Below are 24,779 nucleotides of genomic sequence, written 5' to 3'. Positions count from 1 at the left end.
AAACGGAATCTAAAGGTGAATGTAGGGAAGAGTAAAGTGATGGTCTTTGAGAGAGGTGAAGTCAGTGAATGTACAGCGAGGTTGGATGGTGAGGAATTGGAAAATGTGAGTCCGTTTAAGTACTTGGGTAGTGTGATGAGTAAGGATGGAGGTTTGGAGGGTGAAGTGCTTGAAAGGGTACAGCAGGGAAGAAAGGTTGCTGGTTCTTTGAAAGCAGTGATAAGAAACAGGGAAGTGAGCATGGAAGTGAAAAAGTTACTACATGACAGTATTGTGATACCAACTCTAACGTACGGAAATGAAGCTAGGACGTTGTTGGAAGGACACAAGTCAAGAATGAGAGCAGTGGAAATGAGTTATCTAAGAGGAGCCTGTGGAGTCACATGGAGAGACAGGCTGACGAATGAGGATATAAAGGAGCCTTGTGGTGTTGATGTGGATGTGATAGGAAGCGTTATGAGGAACACACTGAGGTGGTTTGGCCATGTGGAGAGGATGGAGGGTGAAAGACTGATGAAGAGAGTGTGTGTGAGTGAGGTGGAGGGGGGAAGAGGGAGAGGGAGGCCGAGGATGAGATGGAGGGATGGGGTGGAGAGGTATATGAGAGAGGGGTGTGTGAGTTGCGAGCAGAGCAGTGAAATGGCGGAGGACAGGGCGACTTGGAGGCGATTTGTTTCTGGCCACCCCAAACGGGATTGAGGCATCTGGCAATATATATATATATATATATATATATATATATATATATATATGCACAAAGATAATATATATATATATATATATATATATATATATATATATATATATATATATATATATATATATATAAACAAATATAATATATATATATATATATATATATAAACAAATATAATATATATATATATATATATATATATATATATATATATAGATAGATATATAGATAGATATATATATATATATATATATATATATAAACAAATATAATATATATATATATATATATATATATATATATATAAAATATAATATAATATATATATAAAATATAATATAATATATATATATATTCAACATTCATTCATTGCCAGACGCCATGTATCCCGAACGGGGTGGCCAAGGGCTTAGAGTTAATTGTTTTACAGGGAGGGGCACTAATCCTCCACCAACCCCACTTGACACGTAGGGAGAACGTTAAGCCAACAGCATCTGGTGTTCCCAGGCGGTCACCCATCCAAGTACTAACCAGACCCAACGTTGCTTAACTTCGCTGATCGGATGGGAAGCGGTGTATTCAACGTGGTATGGCCGTTGCGAAATATATATATATATATATATATATAGATAGATAGATATATTATACATAATATATATATATATATATATATATATATATATATATATATATATATATATATATATATATATAATATTGTGTCCCCCCCTTTGGCGGGGGGGACAATCTGGCCGCACTAAGGGGTGGTACTACTACTCTGCGGCCAGGTTGTGTTAGGAAGAATACTGCCACCGTATTCCCTGCATGTCGTAAAAGGCGACTAAAAGGGGCGGGGTGAGGGGACAAGGGACCCCCTCCTCTGTTTTTTAGTTCCTAAAAAGAGACAGGCCAGAGAAAGGGATGGGGGATGGAGTTATCCACGTACCCTGAAGATTGGGTGTATGAATGTGCGTGGATGTAGTACGATTGAGGCTAAAAGGGAGGAGATTGGGAGAATGTTTGTGAGAAGAAAGTTGTATGTGTTAGCTTTGAGTGAAACGAAGATGAAAGGGAAGGGTGAGTCTATGTTTGGAAGTGTGAATGGAAGATTGCCAGGTGTTGATAGAGGAAGAGCAAGAGAAGGTGTGGCCTTGTTAGTGAGTTCGGAAGTACAGCAGTGTGTGATTGAATGGAAGGAGGTGTCATCGAGAGTGATGTGGGTGAAAGCGAAATTTGAACGAGAGTTGTGGGTGTTTGTGAGTGCATATGGGCCTGGTAATGAAAGGGATGAAGAAGAGAGGGAGTCTTTCTGGAATGATATTGAGTGTCTGCAGAGTTTTGGAGCGAATGTGAATGTGGTAATGATGGGAGATCTGAATGCTAGAGTGGGAAATGTAGCAGTTGAAGGTGTAGTTGGTATGCATGGTATGCCTGGAAGAAATGAAAATGGGGAACGAATGATAGGGATGTGTGTTAAGCGAGACATGGTGATTGGAAATACGCTCTTTGAGAAGAAAGCTATTTATAAGTATACATGGGTGAGACAGGAGGGTGGAAGGGTTGTTGACAGAGCTTTGATGGACTATGTGGTTGTGTCTAGGAATGTAATAGGAAGATTGTTGGATGTAAGAGTTCTGAGAGGGGAGGATGGAGGTATGTCTGACCACTGCCTGGTGGAGGGAAAGTTAAGAGTAGGTAAGAGATGGGTGAGAGCTAGGAGGGTTAGGTGTGGCAGGGAGGTTTTGAAAGTGAGTGAGTTGGATAAAAGAGAGAAAAAGATAGAGTATCAGGAGAAATTGAAAGATGAGTGGAACGCAGTGAAAGATCGGGAAAATGGCAGCGTGGAGGAGGAATGGCAGTTGTTTAAGGGTGCTGCGGTGGGGCATGCAGAAGAGGTGTGTGGTGTGAGACGTGTGGGTGGTGGTGTAAGAAAAGGAAGGGAATGGTGGTGCGAGGAAGTAAGTATGGCTGTGGCTGAGAAGAGACGTGCATATGAAGTGTGGCTGCTGAGGAAGGATGAGATGTCATATGAAAGGCATAAGGAAAAGAGGAATAGGGCGAGAAGGGCTGTGCGTGATGCTAAAGTGGCAGCAGATGAGAGGTGTGGTAGGTGGCTGACAGAGAATTTTCAACAGAATAAGATAATGTTTTGGAAGGAGGTGAAAAGAGTGCAAAAGAGAGAGCCTGGGAAGGAAGAACGAGTAAAAGCAGAGGATGGAAAGATGTTAATTGAGATAGATGCAGTAAGGAAGAGATGGGCAGAGTATTTTGAAAGATTGTTAAATGTAGAGGAGGAAAGGGTGGCTGAGATTGTGACGGATGGAAGGGTGCAAGGGATAAATGTGTTGGGAGAGTTGAATGATTCTTTGATCACGAAAGAGGAAGTGGAGAAAGCAGTAAAGGAGATGAAAACAGGGAAAGCTGCGGGTATGGATGGGTGTGCTGTGGAATCCCTGAAGGGTGTTGGAGTGACTATTGTTGACTGGTTAGTAAGATTGTTGAATGTGTGCTTTGTGAAAGGTATGGTGTCAATTGACTGGGCAAGTGCCTGTGTGGTCCCGTTCTATAAAGGCAAGGGTGATAAGTATGAATGTACTAACTTTAGGGGTATAAGTCTGATGAGTGTTGTAGGTAAGGTGTATGGTAGATTGTTAATTATGAGAGTTAGAGAGGGAAACAGAGGGAGTGATTTGTGAGGAGCAGTGTGGCTTTAGGAGAGGGAGGGGATGCGTGGATCAGGTGTTTGCTGTGAGACAAGTATGTGAAAAGTATTTATCGAAAGGCAAGGATGTGTTTTGGGCATTCATGGATTTAGAGAAAGCGTATGATAGAATTGATAGGGAGGCTTTGTGGACTGTTTTAAGATTGTATGGACTTGATGGTAGGTTACTAAAAGGGGTGAAAAGTTTTTATGTAAATAGTAGAGCATGTGTAAGAGTGGGAAATGCTGTGAGTGACTGGTTTCCCGTGAGAGTGGGGGCTGCGACAGGGATGTGTGATGTCGCCTTGGTTGTTTAATATTTACATGGATGGTGTAGTAAAGGAGGTTAATGCAAGAGTTTTAGGTGGAGGTCTGAGTCTGGTGAATGTTGATGGTGGAGAGTGGAATCTGAAGCAGCTGCTGTTTGCAGATGATACTGCACTGGTGGCTGATCCAGAGGAGGGATTGAGACAGTTGGTAGAGGAGTTTGGAAGGGTGTGTGAAAGGAGGAAATTGAAAGTAAATGAGAATAAGAGTAAAGTGACGAAGTGTACGAGGTTGGTAGATTGTAGGGGGATGAATATAGTTTTGAATGGCGAGTTGCTTGAGGAGGTAGAGTGTTTTAAATATCTAGGATCACATGTTGCTGTGGATGGAAGAATAGATGCAGAAGTGAAGTTTACAATAAATGAAGTAGGAAAGGTGCTGGGAGGAATGAAAAAAGTGTTTAGATGTCGTTCGCTTAGAATGGATGTAAAGAGAAGGCTGTGTGAGGGTGTTGTGGTACCGACTGCATTATATGGGGCTGAAACATGGAATATGGGTGTAGCAGAGAGGAAAAGTTTGAATGTAATGGAGATGAGATGTCTGAGGAGTATGTGTGGAGTGACGCGTATGGATCGAGTGCGAAATGATGAAGTGCGAAGGAGAACTGGTGTTGTTCGGGAGATGGCTGGTAGAGTTGAGCAGAGGGTGTTGCGATGGTTTGGGCATATGGAGAGAATGGATAATGAGCGATGGTGAAAAAGATAACTAGATATGATGTGAGAGGTGTAAGACTGAGAGGAAGACCACGAATAGGATGGATGGACAGTGTGAAGAGAGCGCTGGATGCGAGAGGGATGTCTGTTGAGCAAGGAAGAGTGGCTGTGCGTGACAGAAATAAATGGAGAGAAATTGTGAATGAATAAGTGATGACGCAGCCCTGAGGGGATATTCTCCCGCTTTTGGTCTGATCAGCTAGTCAGGTCAGGTGTGGGTAAGGGGATGGGTCTGTTATGATGTGGCAGGGGTAAACCAGTTCTGCTGTCGGGCCCTGCTGTGGATGTCACTGATTGCATTGCGCAGTTGACCCTTGTGCGGTGTGATGCAGTGAGGATCTGTCCGTTCTCCCCTTTGGGGCTAAGATGCAAAGAAATGTGTTTGAATGGATGAGTAAATGGAGAGTGAGTCGTCCTGTCTCGGCTACCTCCCTTTCCTTGGGGGAAGCAGCCTAGGTATATAGATAGATAGATAGATCTATATAAACGATATTGATGAGGGTCTAAATTGTAAAGTATCCAAATTTGCAGATGATACTAAAATAACCAGTAAAGTCACTTCAAAATTACAGTGATAGCAGGTACAAAATGACCTTAATACTTTAGCAAGCTGGGCAGAAAAATGGCAAATGAAATTCAACATAGAAAAATGTAAAGTATTTCATACTGGAAGTAACAACGTCCATGCGAATTACAAAATGAACAATATTCAGTTATCAGGTACAGACAGTGAAAAGGATCTTGGTGTGATAATATCAAATGACCTAAAACCAAGCAACCAGTGTACCGAGGCAGTTAAAATTGCAAACAAGCTGGTGGGTTTTCTTGCAAGAACTTTCGAGTTTAAATAGGAAAAAGTCATACTTGCCTTGTACAAATCGCTAGTGCTCCCCCATCTTGAGTATTGTGTGTAATTTTGGTCTCCGTACTACAGAAAGGACATTGAAAAATTAGAGAAAATTCAGCGAAGAATCACAAAAATGATTCCACGACTTAGAAACAAACCACATGGGGAACGCCTTGAAGTATTTAAATTATTTAGCCTAACGAAGCGCAGGTTAAGAGGGGACCTTATTGAAGTTTTCAAAATCATGAAGGGATATGACAACTTAGACATGAATAAATATTTTGATATAGACCGGTCGAGTCAAACCAGAAGTAATGGCTGCAAAATTATGGGAAAGCGATTCCAATCCCACGAAGCAAAATACCTCTTCTTTAACAAAGTTGTAAATATCTGGAACAGATTACCCTCAGATACCATGAACAGTATTTCAACTGAGACATTCAAAAACAAATTAGACAAGTATTTGCACGAGAATCCTCAGCTGACTCTTTTTCTGTCCGAATAACTTGCTATTATAGCTACGGTACATGTAAGTTCAAGCCCCTTTTGTCTACAAGACACCCCATAAACAACGTCCCCACACATAGTGTTGCGTCACGTTATTATACATTTTTAAATTTATTTAGTGCAAACAAAGCAATATAAGCACAGATTAGGACCTGCACAGATAACCTTGAGTTACCGGTCACTACTCTTACTTTCGACCTGTGATGGGCTGTGGATCACTGAGGATCCCTGTTAGTCAAGCGACCACCATCGGGATGTTTTTTAATATACCAGGGGTCACTGCTTCAGGATGAAACTTGTGTACTTGTCCCATATGGGAGAGTTCATTGTCTCAGTGGAGGGAACGGAGCTAGGGCCTGATTGACTGCTGCCTACCTTAAAAGCGCCAGGCAAGGCTGCTGCACCACCCTAAACATCCACACTGTGCAGTCCCCTCATGTTTACAGGACACCCTGTAAACTTAACATAGCGTCACGTCACGTCGTTATACATTTTTCGATTTACCCAAAGCAAATGAGGTAATATACAGTAAGCACAGATTAGGATCTGCGCAGATAACCCTGAGTTAACGGTCACTACTCTCACTTTCGACCTGTGATGGGCTGTGGATCACTGAGGGTCCCTGTTAATCAAGTGACCACCATCGGGATTTTTAAAATGTACCAGGGGTCACTGCTTCAGGACAAAACTTGTGTACTTGTCCCACATGGGAGAGTTCCTTGTCTCAGTGGAGTGAACAGAGCTAGGGCCTGATTGACTGCTGCCTACCTAAAAAGCGCCAGGCAAGGCTGCTGCACCACCCCTAAACATCCACTCTGTGCTTTGCACATCCACACTGTGCACTGTGTAGTCCCCTTATATCTAAGACACCCGTCTTATATATTTTTCAATCTCCTCAATGCAAAGAAAGCAATATAAGCACAGATTAGGATCTGCACAGATAACCCTGAGTTAACAGTCACTACTCTTACTTTCGACCTGTGATGGGCTGTGGATCACTGAGAGTCCCTGTTAGTCAAGTGACTAGAGATGGAAAACTCGATTCACTTTGGTGACTCGAGTTTTTATGAGTCACTCACCGAAGAGAATCGGGTAGTTGAGTCACTCGATTCGCCAAGTCAGTAGCTTGGCTGCAGCAACCGTTACTTCTGCCAGCCGACTAGCCGAGCAAGTCGGTGTTGGGTGAGAGAGCATAGCTCGCTCGCTCAACACTGGGTTAATCATTGAATGTTGTCAACTCCCTCCTATTCATTATTGACTAGCGTTCAACTGTGGACCTGATGCAAGAAAATTTTAATTATCGGGGTAAAGAATGAAACACTTATATTACATAAATAAAAAAAAAAACTTTACTATTCCGTTAAACAAATTGAATAAATGACATATTTAGAGCAAAAATAAACATACTCCATTAAACTGTGGCAGTTAAATTCTATCTTTCTATCTATTGGCCGACGCCATTATCCTCAATGGGGTAACCAAAACTGAATCGTCTCTAAACCAACCTTTCTCCCGACAGACATGACCTTCCTCCCACTCAAACCCACTCGCCCTCATATTCCTCCTCACTCCATCCCTCCACCTCATTCTTGGTCTCCCCCTACTACTAATCCCTCACACCTCACTCTCAGTCTTTCACTCTCCATACATTTCATAATATACTCTCTTTACAAATTAGCATTTAAAAAAACAAGTTCACGGACCTTTCCAGGGCTAAGTCTGTTTCTCCTATCAGTTATGATTTGTCCTGTCTTTGAAAAGATGCGCTCTGATGGGACTGAAATAGCAACAACGTAGAGCCTAGTCTTCATAACTGCACAAGTGTTCTTAAAAACTAGGGCATGAGATCTCCACCATTCCAGGGGGTCGGCTGTTCGGGGTATGAGCTGCTCAGAAAGGCATCCTTTAACCTCCAACGTTGCCTCAGTTATGGGATTTTGGGTCCCTGGCCTCAGGCTGGTGACTCGCTCCTCAAAATGTGCCCAGACAAGAGGAACTGTATCCGTAGGAGGAATGGAGGATGGTTCATCTTCCCTCTCCTCTGTGCTGGGTGTTGCTATTGGCGGTGGTCTTGCTACCCTTGATGCAGCTGCAACTTTGTCTACTACCCTCGTCACGGCATTCTCTGCGTGTTTCTCATGAATGAATGCATGTTTCTTGAACCTGGGATCCAAGAGTGCAGCCTCTGCTAGGACGTTTACCTGCTCAATTCCCCCAAATCGTTTATGCAATTCCGCCATAAGGATGTTAGTCATCTCACGGACTGGCTGGTGGGTGGACGAATTTCTCTGCCGGTGTGCAGTAGCCCTCTGGAGCCCTTGTGCCATCAGGATGGCTTTAGAGCCTGTCACAAACCTGAAATAGGAAGACATGTAGGCTACTATAATTATGTAAAATTATATTGTTTACTATACAGTTTTATTCTCTTATTGCAAATTGTATACTTATGCAATCATCACTTATTAACTCACTATCCCCTCCCACTCTCTCTCTCCCCCTGACTAGACTATTCGCTCTTTAATCTTCTTTATCACTTTTTCTTCCTCCCCTCTGTCTAACATCTTTTTGCGTTTTCTAGCAGAAGTAGTAGAAGTAGCGATAGCTGTTGACATGTGCATAAAACCCACGGCATAAGAGGGGTGGCAAGCGCATAGCGCACATGTTATTTCCTCCCCTTTTTGGTCCTCTCAGGACAAGTCTGATCGTGGGTGCGATCCCACTCTTGTGGCGGAGGGGGTGGTTCGGCCAGACCACTTGGGGATCAACAACATCAACTCCGTGCTATATTAACATGAATCACATAATGAATAAATTAAATGCATATAGAAATTTGTACATACCTTTCTGAACTCAGCTCCACAGTCACTTCCTCAAAGGGTTGAAGGACCTCACATGCTTCATTAATAATTTCCCACTCTTCCAGAGATAGTGCCGGGAGCTGGGGATTCACTATGGCCAGTGTGGAGATGAGAGGTTCCTTGACTTCAATGATGCGTCTCAACATGTAATAAGTGGAATTCCAACGCGTAGCTATGTCTTGTTTCAGTCGCAGTTGAGGCTGTCCCATTTGCAGCTGTACCTCTCAAAGCTTAGCAAAGGCTACAGTGCTTCTACACGTGTATTCTGTAATGCCTTTTACTTTCTGGATGATCTCCTCAATCTGCTTCTGTTGGATTCCATATCTTACGATCAGATTTAAAATATGAGCAAAACACCTCAGGTGATTCCAGTGTAGTACATCCCTAACCGCCTTCTTTATATTAGCTGCACTGTCAGTGACACAGGCCACAATTTTGCCACTGATACCCCCTTCAATGGCTATTGATCTCAATTCTTTAGCCAGATTTTCAGCTGTGTGGTGTTCATTGACCTTGAAGCAGTCCAGTAAATTTGATTCAAGCTTAGTCATTTACATAATGGCAAGTTACAGACATGTAGTCAGTTGTTGTGTTGGACGTCCAGCAGTCAGTTGTTAAGCATACGGCAGGAGCAGCCTTGATTTTCTCGAGAAGGTCAGTTTTCACCTTATTGAATAAGTGAGGTATCATTTGCTGGGATGTTGTGGGTCTGCTAGGAGGACAACCTTTACATAGCATTAGAGGAAGAAACAGTTAGAAATGATGATCAGGTAATGTGGCAAAAAAAGGTCAGGTATTAGTGAGTGAAACAAAGCTTATAATGCCTATAGTACTGCTTGAAAACCAATATACTCTTGTACTACATATAAATTTGTACCAAGTAAATAAATAAATACCATTTATGAGTGGTGTGAAATAGTTATCCTCCCATAGAACTCGTTTTCTTTGGTGCCAGCCTGATAGAAAACCCAGTAAGGTAAGGAGGTGCTCCTACCTGTAATGAGTATTTTAAACCTCAGGTGAGCGATTTCTCTATGAATTTTCGATGTTTCTCACCAAAAGCGAAGGTTTGAGCCAAAAAAAATTTTTTCCTAAAATGGTCGGGATTGGGGGGAGTCAGTGGTGGAAAAGTGGTCGGGATGGGGCGGGTTAAGTTGGCTACTTGCTCCCCACGACCATATTGATGGGCGTTGAAGTTGCCTAACACTAACTTCTTCCCAGACAGATGTTCAAATAGTGAATTCAAAGCAACTATCAATGGGGCCATGGGGTGGACAGTAGAGGGAGCAAATAGACAGATACGTGTTATTAAATTTTACTCTGCACATGACAGCTTCCAGAGTAGAATTTAGAATCACTTCCGTTTGTGGGTGTGATTTGTGTGTATATAGCAACTCTGTGACCGTCAAATCTTCTATATGAGAGGTAATGTTTGACCTGTGGAGAATCAGGGTGATCCACCAAGTGCATCTCATGTAAACAAAAAACGTCTGACCTGTGTATAGATAGCAGGTTTGCTATATTCTGTAATTAAGTTCCAAGAGTCCTACAATTCCACTGTAACACAGTGAATGCGACGGTTTAAGATTTATGAGTGTGGCCAGTGTGCTGAGTTTTTTTTATGCCCCCCACAGCCAGGCGAGTGGTTACCAGGGGACCTTTCTCGGTACTTACTAACAGAAACCTCCATATTTTCATCAATGATAAGGCTTCCAGAGTCCCCCGAGGAAGAGCTAACACATCTCTCCCTTGCTGGACCAGGAGCAGGAAGGACATAAGGGTGTGTCTTTGAAAGCATGGTGAAGTTATTCTTATCAGTTTTGTCAGGCTTATGTTTAGGCTTTACTGATTGAGAGGTAGCAGCAGCCTGTGAATATGAAAAATCTTTAGGAATGTCAATTAGAGAGCTGGATTGTACAGGAGGCTGAGATGTAGAGGTAGAGTGAGTGACCTGGTTAATAAGCACAAGATCAGTCTACGTCTCCACAGTGCATATCACAGGACATGACATCACCGCTGAAGCATAGGACCTATTTGGTATGGGAGTTGCATGCAACACCTTCACCTTTTTCCTAGCTTCGTAGTAAGGGATACACTCAGTCGCCTTCACTGCACAGACCTCTTTCTCCTTCTCACTCTTGGGTCGTCCATCCGGGAAGTGGAGTGAGCACCCTTGCAATAAAACCAGCTGAGAGTCTCTGATGTGCAGTGTTCAACATCATAACCTTGTGTTGCACACTTGCCGCAGACTGATTGGGAAGCCCAATAAGCCTTTTCATGATGTCCATGTAACTGACATCATAAACAACGAAGTGGGTTAGGGATGTATGGCCTTACATTAACAATTTCATACCCCACTTTGACCTGGGCTGGGAGAGTTACTTTGCCGAAAGTCAATATAATGGTGGTCGTTTTCATCCTCTTGCTCTCCGAAAATCTTGTAATGAAGCGGACGTCAACTACATCATCATGAGCAAGTTCACGTTTAATCTCGTCCTCTTGCATGACCATGAGGTCCTTGCAAGTGATGACACTCTTGCAGGAATTCATGGCATGCAAGATCCTTGGCTTGACATCATAACCGTGAAACTTGTGCAGTTTCTTCAAGTCTTGAACCTGGGAGGGGTTGACAGTTTTTACCAGGAGGTCTCCATTTGCAAGTTTTTAAACTTGTTCCACCTCCCCAGCCCAGACATCAATCACTTTCTTGATGAAAGGATTGAGACTGCTCAAGGGAGTGGAACCAAGAACATGAATGATGACAAACTGAGCATTATTTACACTGACGTCAAGAGGGGTACGAGTCTGGGGCCATTCAGTCTGGGGGCGGTCAGTCCGTTTATCCGTCGGGGTTTCGTCAGGACCTCCCCCCCTTCACCCTCCTTCGGGTGGGAAGGGGGGGAGGCGGCAGGGGTGTCGGCCGTAGGAACCACTTCCTCCTAACGGGGGAAGTGGGAAGAAGGAGGAGAACGTGCAAGGGACGAAACACACCAGAGTGAAACACCTATGGCTAAGATTGCCCTCTCAAACCACCCCAGGGAGGCCCCGACCGTGTCAATTCACGCCCCAGAGCGATCAGTGGGGGGAAACCTCCGTGGGCAGGAAGCAAAGACAATCTCAGTGTAACGGTAGACACCTACTGTACCAGGCTATGAGGGAGGGGAGGAATATGAGCAACTAGCTAGCCTAACGTCACCAGAAGGGTGGGGAAAAAAAAAATCTAACGACGGTGGGGCAGCCCTGAAGGCTAGTGGAGAACTCAGAGGAAACACATCTTTACTCCCCATGACTATGCAAAGAAGTCCCTTCGTCGGAAATTAGATATATGATTCTAATGAATGAACTACCCTTTCATGTACTCCCTGCAGAAACAGATATGAAGATATGGCACTTTTTTTTTGTAGAAGATGACCAGACGAAGGAAAAGCAAATAGATTTTTAAAAAATCTAACTGATGTTACACACTCTTAACATAGTAATATGGACCGTCATGGAAAACATGCCAAATCAAACTCTTTTCTGGATGTAAGAACACAGACGTAACTCTTACGAGTACATTTATATTCAGTGGTTTAACCGTGTTATTCACAGACTAAACAAGACGTATATGCCTAAATGGTAAAGAAATACTGTTGCACGCTGAGCTGGCAGTATTTTTATCATTGTGACCACATATATAATCACTGGCATAGCGTGATTTAATACCAGACATAAAAGTGACGTCCGTAGGATATCACGTTAAAGATGGTGGATATTGGTGTTCATCTGCCAGGCATTGATGAGCTGCAAATGAGCGCTCTGGGGGTGTTTCGTCAGGAAAATAGACTACTTAACAATGTACCTAAGAATACTCATTAAAAAAAATTTCAGCGTGATATAGGGTAACTATCCTGATAATTATCTTTACTTCTTATGACTATATGCCAGTATGGGAAATAATGTTCTCATTTTGAAGCATGATGTGATAAAAGAAAATATACTAATAATTTGTCAATCTCTTGTACTAAATTTATATTTTCACGGACGTATCATGATGACAGTTTCACGGGATGCCAAGCAGTACAGACACAGCACACCGAATGTTATCACAATTAGTTACACTTGTAAGCTAATCATATATTTTTTCTTCATTACGTTTATCATCACAGTTTTCTTCATATCCGACTGTCCCTTACCTCTAACTTATACTGACTTAGAAATCTATCTCCATTAAATACTTCAGTACGATGACTTTGTTATATGCTACAGGCTATTTGCACTGTCATCTTACTTTGTGAACTGTTGGAGGATAAAACACCTTGATTAATTTCATCACTATTATAAAAATAATCTTATGATAGTTGTAGTTATACAGTACAAATTACGTCCTAAGGTTAAGAGAGTTAAGCTAGCCACTGCGATAAAGTTCTTTTTTTTTATGCATTAATATTTTATGATAATTTACTTATTGTTTCTATAAATCCATAAAGGATCATAATTTTGCGGCTATAAGCAAATGCAAAAAGGAGTATAGTGCAGGTTGTTGAGAGAGAAGGTTATTCTTTATGTAATGTTTTATGCAGATGAATTATGCAACTCTTGATTTTCTAAAAGTTTCAGTACATCCATGCAGTATTAGAACATAGAGGTAAATACGTAAATGAAGTGAAAATTGGAATGATACAGGGATGGGAATTGGATGTTAGGATAACCATGATATTAAGAAGAAATATGAGTGTGGAAGCAGCAAAAGAACTGCATGAAGTTATATTAGTGTCCATATTAACGTGTGGGTGTGAAACTGGGGAAGAGTGACAGCAATGGAAATGTAACTACTGAGAAATGTGAGTGCACTGTGTAGAATGGATAGATTAAGAAATAATGTAAGTCGTGATATATGTGAAGTATGGAGATGTTTTAATAATAGCGAAGGAGAGAGTGTGTCTAGTTGGTACGGGCATATGACGAAAATAGGATGGTGAAAAGGGAAATGTATATATGAGTTTTAGGGCGGGAGCAAGAATGATAGGTCAAGTATAAATACAACAGATATTGTAAATGAATGTGTAACAAAACTAGGTATGAAACTGCTTAAGCTAAGCATTATGGGATTGAGCTAGTCGGAGGAGTACGTACAAATTTAATATACGAAAGGGTTCCAAAACCTTTAATTTTAATATTTTAGTCGATGAAATTACTCTTTCTATAAGTTATAATTATACAAAGTGTCTTTACATATAAAAGTACCTTCAAAAACAGGGTAGATGATTTGGCTAGTCATTTGCAGCCATGATTCTGTGAGAGCGAATAAACTGTGAATGATTGTCAGGCTTATTGTACAGGACATGGTGTTGGCAGTTCTCCCTTTTCATACTTACTCTTACACAGGTTTCACATTCGTACCTCACACCATCTTTTGTTGGTAAAAAGGGTTATGATGATAATGAGGTCTATGTCCGGGATTTACTCTGCGTATTGGATGAGATGGCACAGTGAAGAGTTTGCGAACAATTCACCAAATCCAAATAATGGTAAAACGCACAAGACTGTTCCAACTACGCCAGCAGTATTTCATTGTGTCCCTATCACGGGGGGGAATGTGAATTTATGAATCAGAAATGCTTGATATTGCTCGAAAGTAGAGACAAGGAATTGACTTGTGAAAATCAAGTAGTGAGTTTTACTTTATTCTGGCTTACGTCGCCGATTCTCTAAGGACAAGAATTTATAAACTTTCTCAACAGTAAACAGCAGAGACTAATTACTCACGAGCGCTGATTGTTAGTACTGTTAGCCTCTTGAGAAAGTGACTCCACCCCTGACAATCAATAACTAATACTAATAATAATGGACAGCTTCTTGCCGATGCTTAACTCCTGGCTGCCACAATGGATTAAAGTTTAATACAAAAGAACTGGCCTAAATACAAGTTATGAATAATGTAAGGAGTTTGTGCAAACTGGGAGCGGCAAACTAAAGTAAGCCTAATGTGGAAAAATAAAACACGATTCTAATTACATAAAGCTCAAAGAAAAGAACTGTAAATTGAATGATTACAATATAATTATTTTACGTTATATGAATCTCAAAAATGAATTCAAAAGGGGAATTCACGGTCACTAAGGGACTCATGAATTCAAATAACAAAGGAAATACACTCACTCGCTCATTCAAAAGGTAATCTAACTTAAGCCTAGAAAAGCGAACAGAAATACTGGTCAGTGGAGGGATGGAGCCGAACGAAAGACTGGGCATCTACGTGATGAACACCAAGTGCTGCTATTCACTGGAAGCTCACTTAGCTGATCACCGTCTAGGTGGAGATTCAGGAATTCGCTGTACAACGGAGACATTGCTCTCAGCACTGGGAACAAACGATCCTATCCTTGAGACGACCCAAAGCTGATTAAGTTCAAACTAGGGAGGGGTAAGAGAGATGGCCGTGTTTGCCAGAAGTAGGAGTGGCCTAACTTCAACGGAAAGAGGGCGAACGATATAGAAACGCAATAAATACCTCAGTGAAAGCACTAATGTTGTGCATAAGAATGGTCACTTGTGAAACAGTGACAAATGTTCTGAAAACCATACCAATCAAAGTGCATACAGTGACGGTTGAACTGAGTGATACCCAGTGGGAATTCCACAAGAGTTCGTGGTTTTCTCACTAAAGTACAATGTCACGAATTTGTATAAATACACTCGCGCGAATTTGTAACATTATGGCCCAGCAAAATCAAATTTTTCTTCAGAAAAATTTTACGATATACATACATATATATCCTAACTCAGTCACACAAGATTCACACTGTGGTGTGTATACTATCCTGCTACAGGAGACAGTCACTGTTGCCAATGAGCATAAAAACCTAGTATTTACATTAATAGAAGCAAGCTTGAGGAAAAAACTCCGTGACGACGGTGAAAAATCTTGTACTCAGGTCAAACTGAGCGAAAATTTGCTACATTTACATTAACAACTAATTGTCATGTAGCGTGATGTATGTAATACACAGTGTAGTTGTAACAGTTGTAGTGTATCTGTACCTATGTGTAAAATATGATACAAATTAATAGTAAATGGAGACGACGAGGCAGAAGAGAAGAGGTCATGCGACAGAGACGATCAGCTGATCTGCACGACAAAACTGCTACACCCACCAGCTGCACCTGCAAAATCAATCAAGGTGGAGCTTCAACAGTGTCAGTGCGACAATTTTTATTAAATTACAATTTCTCTCTCTGCCTAGCAGTCAGTACTTATGTTACAAAAAGTACAGTATTATTTTCTTATTGGATACATTGTTAACCAGGAAACGTAGTCCTTGGATTGCTCAAATTGCTTGTCCTTGGATTGCTCAAATCTCTTAGAACAGGCAGTTTACTGGTTAAACCTAACTCTACACTTACGATTAATATCGGCAAGCTGAGAATCCCTACGCAATCTCAGGCAGGTCACATTTTAACACCTGATGTGGTGTGAACACTCATGCAGATAATGTACATTCTCCAGGAATCCTCAGAGAGGCCCACAGCTCGAGACATCACAAGATAATTCAAACACAGCCTTGGATTGCCCCTACGGGGGTCTTGAACTTTCCCCTTAACCTATGGTACATATGTATATACAGGCCCTGGACATGATGTGTCCTGTGAGGCCAACGGGTGAGATGTCAGGTCTGCACCCACATTACCACTGCCCTCTCTTTCAACTGATTCAGAGATTGTGGGTGTGGATTCAAATGGCACTGGAAGGACATGTAATTGATTCGTGGTACATTGACACACATTGCGGGAACGCACAAACCTATCTATTTCCTGTTCCATCCCTGGCCACAAAAAGTCAGCATGGATACGGCCCTGGGTTTTCCTTTTGCCCATGTGACCTCCTGAGGCTGAACAATGACCCATTTCTAACACTGCTTGGCGAAACTTCGCGGGAACGACAAACTGCAGTTGAACCTCGCCCTGGGGTGTTCGTGACTCATGGTAGAGCCCTCCTTGTTTACGAAGGAACCTGGCTTGACCTCCCCGTGAATACTTAATCACTCTACCCTTTTGGTTCTTCCGCATGGCAGCAAGTGTCGGGTCAGACTGTTGTTCTTGGACAACATCTTGGCTACAGATCAGATCTTGCAGTGATGCAATGGTCACCGGGGTGATACAGTTAGGAGCCTTGGCCATGGCTCGCGTTACTGCAGCTGAAGTCTGAGTAGTGTTATCTACGGTGCAACTATGCTTGGCACCTGGTATGTTGCCTATTACTAGGTCAAACAAAGGTTCTGGCATGACAACTGCGACTGTTGTGCCAGTGTAAAATGGAGATGCCACCTGGATACGTGCCTCAGGGAACAATTTCACTGATCCATCAATATGCTGAGCTTGGATCTGTCGACCTATGTATTCCTCAGGCCGAACTAGATTTTGCCTGACAGTGCAGCCTGAGGAACCATTGTCTCTCAGGATCTCTACAGGAGCTCATCCCACAAACCCTGGCTGAAGAAGGAAGGCACTGTTGCCTGTGGGAGGGCCTGTGGAGGAAGCAGCCAGCCACTGATGAGGCTGCTGAATGAATGATGCGGCAAACATGGTACCCTGCGAATTAGATACCTGAGGGGTCATACTCACTGGCTGGGGAGATGGAGCGTTGACCACCTGTGGAGGAGGGTGCACTGTCGCTGGGGGACTAGTGAACTGTGGGGAAGTACCTGTTCTGGTAGGGACACCACCATACTGCTATTGAGGAATGAAAGCTGCGTTTGCCTCCTGCCTGTGATACACTGGGGCTGGTGCTGAAAAGGATTGTCTTTATTGTTGATTGCGTGGCTGATACTGCAGCTGGTTAGGGTACTTGTACCTCTTCCAGTCAGGTTTCTGAACATTTTGCCCATGGTCCTTCTTCTGCCGTTTGTTTGGACTTTGGCCATTATTCTGAGAACAGCCTTGATGCTGGGGTTCAGTCTGAGATGGTTTCCCAGATTTGTCAGCTTTCCTGTTCCAGGTGTGTTGTTTACGAGTTTGGTACCCGTACACAGTGAAGAATGCATCAGCCTTCTCCACCATGTGGCTGGCATCCCTTACCTGGCAGATCTTCAACTTAGCCAAAAGCTCAGCAGGCCATGACTTTTCAAGCTGCATGCGCAGCATAAGGTCGATTATCCCCTCTCGCATCCACTCATCTACAGTAAGTAAGCAGTAAGCCGATCGAGGAACTGAACAGCAGTCTCCTTATCTTGTAGACGTGCCCTCATAGACTGATTCCTGGCGTCGTCAACTGTGAGACCGTACGCTTTGATGAGTGCAGCCTTCATCACCTCATACGTGAGATTGTCTCCACGAATTCTGTGGAGAGTATCGAGGGCAGGGTCCTCAAACATGCTAAGAAAATGGAGCCGCTTAGCTGCCTCATCCAGCTGGTACAGCTGTGCCATGTCTTCAAAACGAGCTATGAATGGCTCGATTTGCTCGCCTTCCTTGTATGAAGGAAGCTTGAGGCATGGGGTTGCCAGAACATGTGCAGGGAGAGCGCTCATGGAGCTTGGGTTAGCTGCAACAGATGTGTCTGCAGCCAAGGAGTCTTGAGCTTCAGCATCTCGAGTTCATGTTTCTCACGTGCGTTTCGCTCAGCATGCTCTTGTTCACGTTCTCTTTCTTGTTGTTCTAACTCATATTCACATTGTTCTCGCTCGTGTTCACATTGTTCTCGCTCGTGTTCACATTGTTCTTGCTCGTGTTCACGTTGTTCTCGCTCGTGTTCGCACTCTCTCTCACGTTCCTCGCACTGTTCTCGCTCATGTTTGCAATGAATTCTACGCTCTTCCCAGGCATCATTCTCACGCTGCTGTTCAAGAGTGAACCGTGAGAGCATATAATCTCTAAATTCCTTGGGGTCGGTAAGCCCCATATCTTTGGCTTCCTGTACATATATATTAGCAGCCATGATGCTAACTCAACTAAGGTTGAGTGGACTAAAGACTGAGTACTGACTGCTATTTTGCAGAGAAATACTAATAATCAAAAGTAAAGAATATAGGCACAGGTTGGTGGTGACCAGTTTTATCTAGTTAAACTGATAAAGAAAATAAGAAGAAAAAGAAAAAATGCAACTGACTTGGAAAACTATTAAGTAAAATTAATAGAGATGAATCAATGACCACCAGTAAGACAGTGCCTACAGACTTTAATAATAACAGATACTTAGGTTTGAGTAAGTAATATTTCGTTAATAACTAGGAGTTAATATTCTGGTGAGGTCGCCAGATGTCACAGGGGGAATGTGAATTTATGAATTAGAAATGCTTGATATTGTTCCAAAGTAGAGACAAGGAATTGACTTGTGAAAATCAAGTAGTGAGTTTTACTTTATGCTGACTTACTTCGCTGATTCTCTAAGGACAAGAATATATAGATTTTCTCAACAGTACACAGCAGAGATTAATTACTCACGAGCACTGATTGTTAGTACTGTTAGCCTCTTGAGAAAGTGACTCCACCTCTGACAATCAATAACTAATACTAATAATAATGGACAGGTTCTTGCCGGTGCTTAACTCCTGGTTGCCACAATGGATTTAAGTTTAATACAAAAGAACTGGCCTAAGTACCAGTTATGATAATGTAAGGAGTTTGTGCAACTAGGAGTGGCAAACTAAAGTAAGCCTAATGTGGAGAAATAAAACATGCTTCTAATTACATTGAGCTCAAAGAAAAGAACTGTAGATTTATTGATTACAATAAAATAAATTTACGTTATATGAATCTCAAAAATGAATTCAAAAGGGAAATTCACGGTCACTAAGGGACTCATGAATTCAAATAACAAAGGAAATACACTCACTCGCTCATTCAAAAGGTAATCAACCTTAAGCTTAGAAAAACGAACAGAAATACTGGTCAGTGGAGGGACGGAGCCGAACGAAAGACTGGGCATCTGCGTGATGAACACCAAGTGCTGCTATTCACTGGAAGCTCACTTAGCCGATCACCGTCTAGGTGGAGATTCAGGAATTCGCTGTACAACAGAGACGTTGCTCTCAACGCTGGTTACAAACGATCCTATCCCCGAGGCGACCCAAAGCTGACTAAGTTCAAACTGGGGAGGGGTAAGAGAGATGGCCGTGTTTGCCAGAAGTAGGCATGGCCTAACTTCAAGAGTCAGTGGAAAGAGGGCGAATGATATAGAAACGCAATAAATCACTCAGTGAAAGCACTAATGTCGTGCATAAGAATGGTCACTTGTGAAACAGCGACAAATGTTCTGAAAACCATCCCGATCGAAGTGCTTACAGGGACAGTTGAACTGAGCGATGCCCACTAGAGTTCGTGGTTTTCTCGCCAAAGTACAATGTCACGAATTTGTATAAATACACTCGCTCGAATTCGTGACAGTCCCCAGCGGTCTGACAGCTGGCGTGATCGAAACAAACAGCTGGCTGCCCACCCGACGTGTTTGCTTGCTTCATGGGTAAAAGGAGAGTCTTTGTTTTCGCTGAATTCAGTAACTGTTCCTGAGGTCAACGTACTGTATGTAGTATGCCGTGATGAATCAAGAGAAAGAGAGATCTTCCCACTGTACATTAAGTTTGCTGGAATCTAGCACGTTAATTATCGTTAGCAGACTGAAGAATGACCAAATTTTTATTGCATGTCTTATTAGTATCTCCATATATCAGACTAAATCCACATATTCATAGGTCCTTCCTTTCCCTTTCCAAACATAATACATTTCTAAATAATGAACCATGAAATTCGCTATGGTAGTTGCAAGAATCTGGAAAGCCTGAATAGTGCGACAATGGGGGTGTGCTCTGTCCAACACTGGGACTTGGATGACACAGATGTTGCTTATAGGTTATTCCTTTTCATATTTATGGATCCTGCCTTTTTTGTTGTTACTCAGTTGAATAACTGTGGTCATATCCAGTCCCATAACACATGCCACGTTGGTGTTTTCGAATGATCCGGTGACTGGCAAATCCATTGATTTGTCATTAGCTCTATTTTTTCTATCTGTGTAAGTTTATTTGCATTTATCAATCAGTCAGTCTTTCTCTCTCTCTCTGTATATATATATATATATATATATATATATATAATATATTCCTAACCTCGTTAATCCCATAGCATGAATGAAATATAAAATTAAACACCTTGTAAATGCATATGTTGTTGAAGAATTTCTTTGCCATAAACTACTGCAAGTCATTCTTAAATAAATAAAAGCCAAAGCACTAGACCACAAATGCATCTCGCCCACCATCACACAAAATCTAGATCAGTAATCCTTTGGCAATTTGAGGCATATCATGGCAGATTCAGTAATATGGAACAAAAAAGTCTTCAGATTTTGCTGTGTACTCCTACTAAGTTAAATATCATGCTAACGTTCAGAAACTTGAAATCAGGGGCATTATGTTGGTGAAGGTCAAAGAGTATAAAGCTCTCTGAAGAATTTCTAATGTTCCCCATTTAATAGCCATTCTCATCATTCAGTGGATGACAGAAAATGGTAAAAATCTTCAAGCTAAAAGAGAAAGTTAGAGGGTACTTTTTCCTAGAAAATCCTCAAACGTTCAGAGGCATATCATCTCAGATCCATCAATATTATAACAAACAAGCCATATATCCCGTGATACTGCCCACAAAGTTTGGATGTAATTTGCTCTCTTGATTTTGAGATATTTTCGGAACAGTCACACACACACACACACACAAGTCACGGAGGAGACCAGACGCACGCCGACATCGCTCCATACACGGCCATCCTGGCCAAAGGCATTACCTAAATTTGTATCATTATATGAGTCAAGCTCTGTACCAGGTTAGACCAAATGGTGTTCTAATTAAAAAAAAAAAAAAAAAGAAGTTTTTGAAGCAGGACTTGTTCAAACAGAAAAGAAAACAAATTAGAGTAAGAATGCACACAGTCGGCTGATCGTTGTTTAGTCTACAATCTGCCCCAGGGAATGTAAGTACCATATGTGTTTTTAGTACTGCAACATGAACACATACTTTAGTAAAGCAAATTTGGAAAAGAAAAGGGATAAAGGTAGAAAGCAGGACAACGAATTCTACCAAGAACTGGTTGAAATGGACACTCATATCAAACTGGTTGAGCAAGTACACAGGTTTGAGACTGCTTTTCAAAATGAAATTGACGAAATTAAGAAACAGATGCACTTGCAAAAGGAAGAAATAGAAAAATTAGGAAAGGAAGTCAACAAAAAAGACATAATCATAAGAGAGCTAACAGTTGAAGTGGGTACACTTAGGAGAAAAATTAGTGAAATGGCAAGCACAGTAGTCAACCACGAGAGTATTATGGAAGAGTTCACAGTGATACAGAGACAAATATGCAAGTAAGCAGTCTGATAGATGAGAGCAGTGATGTTGAGGAGAAGATAACACAGGTGAATGAAGCTGTGCAAAGCTACAGAAATTATGTGGAAACCACGTATGCTGAAATGTTGAAAGTAAAGAAAGACTTAGAAACAAGGGTGGAAGAAAAAAACATTAAAAAGGAAGTGAAAAGAATCATCCAAAACAATCCTAAGTTAGTCAGAGATTCAGTAGATATTAGTAAATGTATAGTAATCACTGGTATAGAAGAGGAAGAAGTAAAAAACAAGTCTCAAGAGACAAAAAGGAGATGGCAAATGTAATGGGCATATTGAAAGAAGTATCAGAGGAAATCTGTAGTAAAGACATAGAGGAACACAAAAGGTTAGGGAAATACGAGAGAAGTAAATCAAGACCCCTAAAGTTAACCTTCCAGAGTGTAAACACCGTGGAGGAGATACTAAAAAATGCAAAGAATCTTATGGAAAAAGAGGAGTTCAAAAATGTATGGATAAAAAGATGCCTAACACAAGAGGAACTGGAATTACTGAAAGAGAAGAGGGAGGAAGCAAAAACAAATAATGAGGGAAGATCAGAGGAGGAGAACACAGTTTTTTACAAAGTAATTGGATTGCAGGTACGAAAGTGGTACATAAACAGGACGGAATAAAAAGGAGGAAGGTACTAGAACCAAATCATGACAAGTATATAAACAAGATGATTAAGTTGATGTACTCAAATGTGAATGGAATGGTATCTAAATTATTAGAGATGAATGATTATGTCAGAGAAAATGAACCACATAATATGCTTAACTGAAACAAAATTAACGCCAAGGATATCGAATGACATCCTAAACTTAGAGGAATATAATATATGGAGAAGAGATAAGAATGTAAGAAAAGGAGGAGGAATTATAATATTAACTAAGAAAAATCTAAAAGTCAAAGAAATAGAATTAGATATACCCTCGCAAGTAGAACTGATTGCAGTAGAGATAAATACATCTGAAGGGAAAGTAATTGTAGCCAATTTGTACATGCCACCCAGATCAAACACATGGGAAAGAGACGAATATGAGGACCTGGCGGAGAGTACAATTCAGAGTTTAAGAGCATTACTACATAAAATGGAAGAGAAATAAAAAGAATTATACTAACTGGAGATTTTAATATAAACATAAATTGGAATACTCTAGATATAATAAGCCAAAAAAGCTGTTGGGACCAAAAGCTCCTGGATCTTGTGCAAGAGATTTTCCTAACGCAACACGTAAGGGAAAGCACCAGAAAAAGAGGACTCGATGTACCCTCAATGCTAGATCTCATATTTACAAGGCAAGACAACGATATTGATAATTTAATATATCACCCTCCATTCAGCAAAAGCGACCATGCAGTACTAAATTGCAACTTCAGGATTGCATATGACATAGCTAACAGCAATGAAAGTTACAAAATGAGCCTAAACTATAAAAAGGGAAAGTATCATGAACTAAAGAAGTACTTCTTAGAAATTGGTTGGGAAAAGGAGCTTAGAGGACAAGATTTAAATGCTATATATGAAAAATTCTGTGAACTTTATGAAATAGGAGTCCAGAAGTACATCCCACAGCACCAAGAAGCAGAAAAGAAAAGAAAGAAATGGTTCAATACAGAATGTAAAAAATCAAAAGAAAAAAAGAGATTTGTTGTGGATTAGATACAGAAGACACAATAGTGAAAGGGAATATAATAATTACAAACAGGCAAGAAACGATTATTCAAGAAAAAGGAGGGAAGCCCAAAAACAGTTTGAAGAGGATATCACAAATAAAAGTAGTGATCAACCAAAACTATTTTACAGCTACACCAGAAGCAAAACCAAAGTAAAAGATAAAATACAATCCATTACGGACGATGGAATCACCTATACACAGGAGAAGGATATTTGTGAAGCACTAAACAAGAATTTCCAATCAGTTTTTACAGAGGAAAAAAATTTTGAGAGGGATTATGTGGAACATGCATGCCCACACATACTACCAGATATACAAACATCAGAAAAAGAAATACAGGAGGAGCTAAGTAAATTAGACAAAGGAAAAGCAAATGGTCCTGATGAAATTTCATGTTGGGTGCAATGTGAATGTGCAATGGAGTTAAGTAAACCATATTTTAATTTTCAAGAAATCCTTGAGTCAAGGTAAACTACCTGGTATCTGGAAGAAAGCAAACATTGTTCCCTTATTCAAGAAAGGGAATAGACAAAATACACTTAACTACTGACCAATATCACTAACCAGTGTTGTAAGTAAGGTATTAGAAAAGCTTATAAGAAAAGCTTGGGTAATTCATCTAGAAGAACACAATATGATAACAGAAAGACAGTTTGGTTTCAGAAAAGGAAAATCATGTGTTGCTAATCTGTTGAGCTACGATGACAGAGTAACAGACACATTACAGGAAAGAGAAGGATGGGTGGACAGTATCTATTTAGATTTCAAGAAAGCGTTTGACACAGTACCACACCAAAGACTTTTATGGAAACTGTACCATCAAGGAGGAATTCAAGGCAAACTGTATTGTTGGATGCAAGATTTTCTCATGAAAAGAAAAATGAGAAAAGTACTAAGGGGAAATTACTCATCATGGAAAGAAGTGACTAGTGTAGTACCACAGGGCTCAGTGCTGGCACCAATCATGTTTTCAGTGTATATAAATGATATAGACAGTAACACTGGAAATGAAAGCTATCTAAATATGTGTGCAGATGATGCAAAAATACAAAGGAGAATTACTAACACAGACTCTTGTAAAGAGCTACAAGAAGAATT

The 24,779-nt window shown here is 41.1% G+C and overlaps 1 non-coding gene across 1 annotated transcript; it reads right to left on the bottom strand.

Moving 5' to 3' along the window:
• Nucleotides 1–1,179: 1,179 nt before the first annotated feature.
• LOC145405916 (5S ribosomal RNA) lies at nt 1,180–1,298 on the bottom strand. Its single transcript, XR_013898455.1, has one exon. It is a non-coding gene; the product is annotated as a 5S ribosomal RNA (ribosomal RNA).
• Between the last annotated feature and the right edge of the window lie 23,481 nt (nt 1,299–24,779).

The sequence above is a fragment of the Coenobita brevimanus genome, chromosome 68, assembly GCF_032717465.1.
Source record: "Coenobita brevimanus isolate Jiangsu-jjx chromosome 68, ASM3271746v2, whole genome shotgun sequence".
Lineage (NCBI taxonomy): Eukaryota > Metazoa > Arthropoda > Malacostraca > Decapoda > Coenobitidae > Coenobita > Coenobita brevimanus.
The sequence above is the reverse complement of the archived record's forward strand: the minus strand, read 5'-3'. Positions and strand labels throughout refer to the sequence as shown.